General features: G+C 48.3%; 1 long non-coding RNA gene across 1 annotated transcript; it reads right to left on the reverse strand.

The window, feature by feature from the left end:
- Nucleotides 1–979: 979 nt before the first annotated feature.
- Nucleotides 980–4347, reverse strand: LOC143660198 (uncharacterized). Its single transcript, XR_013163879.1, has 3 exons — nt 4211–4347; nt 1833–1898; nt 980–1376 (listed from the first exon to the last, which is right to left on the reverse strand). It is a non-coding gene; the product is annotated as an uncharacterized LOC143660198 (long non-coding RNA).
- Between the last annotated feature and the right edge of the window lie 4595 nt (nt 4348–8942).

Raw genomic sequence — 8942 nt, forward strand, 5'->3', positions numbered from 1 at the left:
TTTCAGATAGAGTAGAGAGGTTATTCTGGAGGTTATTCGTATGCATTATACAGATATCCCCTTCCGGTTCTGGTGTATTGGAGTGGCTATAGGGAAATACCTGAAACTGCTGAACAGTTATAATAGCCTTGATTCTTGACGATGACTGAATACCTGTAGAGTTTTTAAGGTGTGACCATGTTTGTGAAAACCTTGTGACTGACACTCGCTTTATCCAGTGTAAGGATGGATGAATAAGAAAAAGAAAAAAGACAAAAAATAAATAAATAATGGGGGGGATTATGGAATGTTTTGGGTGTTGTTTTTCATTTTTACCTTTATTCTTTTTTTTTGAATAATGAAAATGCTCAAAAATCAATTGTGATGACCTAGTGATACTGTGAGCCACTAACTGTACACCTCAGATGATTATAGGGCACGTGAATATATTATATATCTCAATAATATTCCATTTAAAAAAGCAGTAATACAGAGTTATAATTATCTTCTTAGATGTTAAATTTTCAAAAAGCTATGAGTTCATTATATCAGAGAAGTTAAAATTAATAAAAGATGTACAAAATCAATAACGAATTAATAAAAGCAGCATATAACATTAATTATGATCAATAAAGAATGAAATAAATCCTATTACGGAAACTTTTTTTATCTGTTTTACTAGGTAGAAGTGTATGACTACAAAGCCAGGTTTCTTTCACATCCACCACTTCACGAAGTAGGGAAGTGTCTATAGTCTGATCAAGCAGGAAAGAGTGAAAGAAAATTTGTAAGCAAGTCAGAACAGTTCTGCACAAAAGAGAAACCACATGCGGAAGAGAGAAACTCTATCAGCACCTGTATGTGTACAATAACCAGGCAGAAGGAAGGTTCAACAGCTGACAAGCACAGGTGGTCAGACAAAATAACCAATTAAAAAGAAGGCCAAGAAGGTTTTCTAAGAACTGGACAATTAAAGAAACTGTAGCTGTGCAGACCCACTCCCTCATCCCCAAGGGGATGAAACTTCTAGGTGACACTACTAGTTCAACTGAGACTGAGGTATGAAACAAATGAGCTTCCAAATATATCAGGAAACCAGGTTGCTGCACTAATAGATGCCACCAGCCAAGCAAAACTGAGACTCCCTCCTTGCTGAGAAAGACTCCAAGTCTCAAAAATAGAAAATAAGAGCCTCACAGCATAACCAGTAAAATGTCGTGATGAAACGGGGCACAAAAAAATAAAATAAAATAAACGGGGCTCACCCTCACAGCATGCAGATCGGAGCTGCCTGGGAATGCATGGCCAGTTCCACTGGCCAACCAGGAATCAATCCCACGATAACCCAGGTCCTAGACCCCAGCTGGTTTCTTAGTTTTGTGGAGAATCATAAAGCCCTAGGAAAACACAGAATCAGTAATGAAGTTATTTCCACCTTAGGAAAACAAAGGGAAGGTATAAGGGCAATAAAGAGAACAAGGTGATATATTAATATCCATGATATTTGGGTTTTTATCATCAGTTTTAGTGTAAGTGGAAAGATTAACTGTGTAATCATTGTAAATGTCTGTGTATATTTAAAACATTACAGGAATCTGATGTATTCATTTATGAATTTAATCAAATGCACAGAAGAGTTTGATTAAATATATACATGCAATCAATGTTTAAATGGAGGGATTTGTTACATCTGTAAATTTTGATTTATCAGCTTTCTAAACGGGGTATAACCATTTTGAAGAAATGTTATACTCAATAAATAAATAAATTAATTTATAAATTAATTCATTAATTAATAAATTAATGAATTAGACAAGGCTCACGTGGGGGTAATGCCTCTCCTGGGAAATTACCTGGACTTCACAGCCTTGTCGACAAGAACAGAGAGGCGTCCACCTTCTCTAGGACTCCCTCAGCAGCTGAGCAGAAAAGATACAGTCAGGAGATTTTTGCCCCTAAATCAGGCACCTAAACCTCTAACGCCTTGGATAGGGAGTCTTCAAAAACAAACAAACCAAACCACAAACAAAATGAAAGGAAGAACCAGAAAGAAAATAAAATGATTGATTTGCCTTCATAAAATGTAAATACTCTGTGGGCACTATGCCAAAGCAAATTTAAAAACCAAGCAAAATTAGGAGAATTAGGAGAAAATATTTGGAGCCTATAGAACAGAAAAATCAGGGAGTATAAAAATGAACTACAAATCAACAAGGAAAATAATCCAACCAAAGCAGGAAGGGATGTAACACAAGGAGAAATACAAACATCCACCCCGCAAAGAGATGAGGCCGCCTGGCTGGAGCTCGGCTAGGGGGCTCCATGGCCGGGTTCCTGCTGGGAACAGCTGCAGCAGGGACCCACTCATGCGTGGGCCACAGCCGGGCAAGTGGGCGCATAGGGCTCCCCTATGCAGCTGCCCACTCGGAGCACAGTGCAGGGGCGGCGAGGACGTAGCGCTCCCCGCCCAGGCACATAGACCCTCCAGCCACACTGCCAAGCCCTGCGGCCTGCCCTTAGTGGACACGTATGAGGATGCCCAGCAGGGGCCTGGCAGGGGGCACCGCAGGGAAGGCAGAGGCCCAGCCTGCACCAGCACCAACGAGTCATGGCCCACCGCCTGGTACCTTCCATTAGGTGCTCAAGCAGGTGGGGAGGGGTCCCCCATCCTGCAGATGCAGCCAAAGGCACCTCCAGCTTCTCCGTCACAGCCTAGTGTCCAGAAACCGGTGCAAAGGTCACTTGTACCTTCGAAATTGACACTAAGGGGCATGCCATGCCCTGAGGGAGGGGCTGCCTGTCCTGCAGTGGGGTTGGGCATGAAGACATCTTTCACCCTTGAACCCAAGGGAATGACCAGGCTGGAAACCCAGGGACGCTAACCTCAGGGCAGGACTTCCCAAACTGGACCACTATCCTTCCCCTCCAGCGGGCATCTGGCAGTGTCTGGAGACAGTTCTCGTTGTCACAACTGGGACAGGGGTTACAGGACAGCCCCCCATGAGGTTAAGAAATACTGCAGCAGGGTAGTACAGCTCAGACACCCTCCCTCAGAAGCAGTCTCGGAAGGGGCCTGGGACAGGGTGGGCCCTGATCCCCCTTTGGCATGCCCATCAGGCCAGAGGTGACCCTTCAAGGCCCCTGAGCCCCCAGTTGTCTGAGAGCAGCGTCCATATAGTCAGTCCCACAGGGGGCTGGAAGAGGGGGTCTCGAACCCTGGTGTCCGGCTCCTGCCCTCCCACCCCATGCCCAGCACATCAGGTCCTGTGCCCTTGTCCCTAAGCCCTCAGACAAAGGGGAAGCAGGGGAGACATGACCATGCACTTGGCAGATCAGGATTCCGGAAACCCGTCTCGGTGAGCCTCAGCACCTCTGGGCTCCAGCCCCTCCTCTCACAGCTAACCTCCCAGGAAGGGGGAGCTCTGGAGCCTCAAGGCCTGGGTCTGAATTCCAGCGCCCCCTCTGCCTAGCTGTGTGACCTTGGAAAAGTTACGTATTTTCTGCATGACCTGCATGACCCCTGCTTCATCTGTGAAATATAGATAATATTACCTACCTCACAGGGATGTGAGATCCCATGGCTGCTGCATCTGCATCGAGGGGCACCTGTCCTGTCCCCACCCCCAGCTCACAGTCCTCCAGTGCTCTGATGTTTTAGGGCAATGGGTCTTACATAGAGCACCACAAACACCTGGAAGGTTTGCTCAAGACAAGGCTTGCTGGGCCCACCCACCTCGAGAGTTTATGGTTCACGTCTGAGGTGGGGATAAAGAACTTGCACTTTTAGCCTGGTCTCAGGTGACCCTGATACTACTGGCTCCCAGTCACCCTTTGAGAAGCACTGGTTTACAATTCGAAAAAGCATCAGATTTTTAAGTGACTTGCCCCAGCAGCTCTCCAGGCTGGTGGAATATGGCCGAACAGACTCCCCAGTGGCGTCCCCAGGTTTTCACCGATTCCACCCAGGGCGTGTGGCCTGAGCCTGTGGAGACTGCAGCCAAGGCAGTGACGCCCGCTGCGATGCTGCAGGGCAGGGCGCGATGAAGCCGTCCCGAGCACGACATCTAGACCTAAACCACGCATCTGGGCGCTCTCCTGAAATTAACAGACCAGGGAGGGAACAGGATAGCAGGCCAGGGACGTCCAGACACCCGAGGTGTGGGGCTGCGAGTTTCAGAGCTACCTAAATCCGGCTCCCAAATCTCAGGTCCCCTAAGAAAGTGGCGCTCACCTGGCCGCGAAAAGGCCCGGGGTGTTTCCGGCCCCGGCACAGCCGCACCCTACAGTCACCAGCTTCAGCAGCGCCGGCGCCAAGTCCCGGCCCTCTACGCGTCCACCGCCGGCCACCCTCCAGCTGCTCAGCATCCTTCCGGCTTCCGCCCGCAGCCCTCTGCACTGTTCCGCCCCGGCACAGACGCCAGCGGGGGCCGAACCCATTGAGGCCCCTCCCCGCGGCCGCCCTCCCCTCCAGGCCCCGCCCCACCGAGGACCCTCCCGCCCAGGCCCCGCCTAGCGCCCCCGCCCAGCGCGCATCCCTCCCAGGACACCCCGGCGAGGGTGCACCCCGCGCTCACCGGGTCTCCTCCAGTCCACGACTGGGGACCCTCTCCGCCCGGGGGCGGCCGGGGAAAGGGTGGAGACTGGACCTGCTCGGGACCGGACGGCCGCCCCAGCGGGAGGGACCTGCGGGCCACCTGAGGAAACAGGATGGGGGTGGCACAGCCCCCTCGCTCCCCACCCGCGCGCCTCCCCGCGTCTGGGCTAGAGAGGGCCGGGCGGCTCCGGGCTGGCGGGACCGAGGCATTCGCAGCTCGCTGGGTCTGCCCCTGGCTGCGCGTGTTGGGGAGGCGACTGCTGCTCCCAGGTGGCCCGGCTCGAGCCCAGCGCCCGCGGAGGGAGACCCTCGGGACTGGAAAGCGCTGTGTTAGGCTCGATCATGGACGCTGAGAATGAACTAGATGTGAGCCCCAGAGCGGGGGCCGGGGGCCCGGGGGCCCCGAGGCCCAGAACGCTCAGACACAGCGTCTCTAGCAAGTGAAGGAGCTGGGAACTGCTGGAGACAAACAGGAATCCAGTGCAGACCACAGCATTTTATGCAGGACGCCAGAGGTTTGCTGCAGAAAAGCAAGTCAGATCACGTGCAAGGAAAATACCTTCAGGCTTCTAGGAATGGAAAACAATTGTTACAGAAATAAAAAGAAAGTTAGTGTGACTCCTATCGGACCGTGGTTTGTCCATCTTGTAGGGACAAGTTTAGCGTCGATAGGTTTTATTTTGTATCTTGTCAAAGGTAAGGAACCGGAGGCTTAATTGACTAAGTCAACTTCCCTGGAGGTGATTTTAAATCCTTTTTTTAAATTTAAAAAGCTATCAAGGGGGAAACTCAGAGGGAGTGCAAAGAGGAGGTAGGACATGGGTATTTTTATGGTGGTTCTTGTTTTTGGCTCTGAGGAGTCCACAGACACTATCTCTATAAAATTTATCAATTTCCTCCCTTTTGGTCGTTCCCTCAGCTATGAGGACCAATTTGTTATTGGTCTCTCATTCACCACTAGAAGTCCTTGGTGTTTCATTGCCAGTTTCACGGGTGACGTTTTCGTGGTCCCATTCAGGTTGCTTTTGAATCCCTTAAGCACCACCAGAAGATTGGGCCACACTTACATGCTTCCATTCCATGCATCAGGTACTCTGATTCCTCCAGAACAGAGATTTAGACATTGAAACGTGTTTATTTTCCCCATTTTGGTCAACTAATCCATGACGCTAGGGCCAAGCTCATCTTTGGAACTTATGTCCCATAATGCCAGGGCCAGGCTTATATCCCTGGAAATTGTGTTCCACATAAGGGGGAAGGCCAGAGTTTGGCTTAAAGAGAGACCACATTTGAACAATAGCCAAGATTTTCTGGAGATGACTCAGCAGCATACCTAAGAAGGCTCAGTTTGCTATTACAGAACTAAGTTTCATAAGGGCAAGCCTCAAGGCTTCGTGCTTGAAGGCCATGTTCCTTTAACCCGCCCCGGGGGGGCCTTTTGCTGGTGGGGCCTTTTGACTGGGTTGTTTCCATGGAGATGTAACCTACACTCAAGGTGGGTCTTAACTCCACTTGCTGGAATCCTCTATGAGAGATTAAAAGTAGAGACATTTTAGAGACAGCACAGAGAAGGTAAGAGAAATAAAACACCTTAAGAAAAGCAAGGCAGACCTACGGAGCTGAGAAAGGGCCATTTTTAACCCAGAATCCAGGAGAGTGGGACCAGGAAGCATTACCATATGCCTTCCCATGTGGCAGAGGAACCCAGGGTGCCTTTCCACAGAGAAGGGGCCCCCACTTGTTGCTGTAACACAGGCATTTTCATGGCCTTAGAACTGTAAATTCATAATCTTATGAATCCCCTTTGTAAAAACCAGTCCATTTCTGGCATATGACATTCTCACAGCCTTAATGAACTGAAACAGACACCTCAACTGATTCGGAGGATACCAGTAAAGCAGCAGGTTTACGGGCAGGTGGGATGGATTAGGTTGGGGGAGCGAGATCACAAGATTATTTTGCATGATTTACTCTATTTCCATCTAAGCCGGATGCTGGGATTCTTCACAGCTGGGTGCCTGCAGATGACATAGTTCACCGGGACTTTAGGAAACAAGCCATTTACAATAGAGCCTGAAAGTATCGTACACTCAGGAATAAATGAGATGAAAAAACCTATGTCCTCTGTCTAAAATAACATAAAGCATTATAGAGAAAAATCAAAGAAGGTCTAAATGAATGTAAAATGTTAGAAGACTCGATGTTACAAAGATGTCAGTGTTCCCCTAGTAGATCCCGGCCACTTGGGGCTGCTGGATATGAAATCAGTCACATGCTGAATACAAAAATGAACTGCAGATAGATTTAGGCCTAATAGGAGTGAGTGGGTAAGCCGTAAAGGAGCATGGAAGACCTGGCTGGTCTTCCTGGGGGATAACTCTGCATTCCTCACATACTATTCGAGGGGCTCTCCTTTCTGCACCCACGGAAGACACAGAAATCTAAAAATGCATCCCTTCCTACTGCTGCCAAGCATTAACTTCACAAAAATCTCAACAAACTGGCGAACATACAGCAAAGCCACAGGAAGTCGGTAAATGTGACACAATACATTTATTGGCATTGAGAAAACAAGATTGGTAAGAAAAAAGTTGCAGTTCTGAAGTCCGATTTTGTGGAGTTACACAAGTAACTTGTCATGGATTTTCATACTGTTCTTTGACACAGGCATTACAAACAAAAGACAAAAGTTATATAATTAAATATGTGGTGTCTACATGTTGAGGTGAGGCACAAAAGGATGTTCTACTGGCTCTGAAAAATGAAAAAACAATGCAAAAGCCGAATATCCCCAAACTTAAACTAGTATTATACAGTGTTTAAAAATCTTGCATGAACACAAGGAAAACACAAAAAGGTGTGAGTAGACCCCCAGGTAGTCTAGCACACATCTGTGGCTATGCACAGGGTCAGAGATTTGAAGACGGCTCGATAGAGAAAAATGGCCAAAGTTTTTCTGTGAAAGTATCAGTGAAGGTGCACATGTGAGCTCAGTCACGCATGTTATAAAATGAAACCTCTCCCAAATCCCAGTCCAGAAAAATGCCAACCCACACGTGTTCCACTGTATCCCAGGCACCACAGGTATTTGTCTCCTGATGAATATGCCAACACCCGTGTTTTGGCAAAGACGATGGAACAGCATTTCGAGGGAAAGAGCCTCTGCAGACCCCTAAGCACCATTCACCTCTGCCTCTGACTTCTACCTGCCAGAAGTGCCTGGCACAGTCGAATCCTTCAGAAGTTAGTACAGCTGGGAGGGAAGTAAATCTCTTGGGATTGCTGGGGAACTTTGGCTCTTCCCTTCCATATGTCACACTTTTTCCATTATCTGATATAACAAGATTAGAATGGGCTGTTTCAGGATCAAATGTTAAATCTACTTTAAACATGTCGATCATTTTTTGAAGGCCAAAATGTTGTGGAGGAAGAGAGTAAGTTTATTTCCTTAATTCATATAAAAACACAGCTGGAGTTTTGAAGTTTTCATAGCTTTTATAGATATTGTCAATATCTGTCAATAATTCCAGTTTAGATTCAACATACCTTTCTGTTATTTCACTGAGCAAATTTCTTAGTGTGGAAATATGCTCTGAAATTTGCATGCTATTTTCAGTGACTTTTTCTTGAAGATCCTTTTCTTCCATCATTAATCTCCAAAAAATGGCATCCTGCTCCTTTCCCAGCAACCGCATCAGTTGTTCAAATTCAGAGTATAAGTCGATCCGCTGGTTTTCTACCTCCATCTTCAATTGCAATGATTTTGAGACTTGTGTTTGCAAACCTTCTTCAGCACCTCCAACCTCCCTCTTCAGGCACACAATGGAGCTTTTGAGTTTCTTCCTGTGACTGGCCGCAGCTCACTCGAGGGCTGTCAGGTTGTGGCCCTGGTGGTCAGAGGAGCCCCTGCACTGGGCACACAGCAGCTCCAGGTCCTGCTCGCAGAACAGGGTCAGGGTCTGGTTGTGCTTCTCACACAGGGGCCTCGTTTCCTGCCATTTCCTCCTGCTCCTCCAGGTAGGAAGTTGCATTGCTATGGCCGTCATGTGGGACAACTGCATGTGCCTCTTGAAGTCCCTGTCACGGCAGTGGCAGAGGCAGACAGGACAGGGGAGCACGTCCTGCAGACCTGCTCAGCACTGGGTGATGCAGGAGAAACAGAAGTTGTGGCCACAGTCGATGGTCGCTGGGTCTCGCAGGATATCCAGGCAGATGGGGCAGCTGGTCTCCACCTGGAGGGAGGTCAGCTAGGCAGGCTGCGATGGCCATTGTGCAGTCAGGCTTTCCACCTGGGAAACCCCTTCAGGAGGGCCTCGTTTCCTGGGAAGGGAACAGTGGAACCTTGAGGGAATAATGCTGAGTCAAATTA

This window comes from Tamandua tetradactyla, chromosome 16 (genome assembly GCF_023851605.1).
Source record: "Tamandua tetradactyla isolate mTamTet1 chromosome 16, mTamTet1.pri, whole genome shotgun sequence".
NCBI lineage: Eukaryota > Metazoa > Chordata > Mammalia > Pilosa > Myrmecophagidae > Tamandua > Tamandua tetradactyla.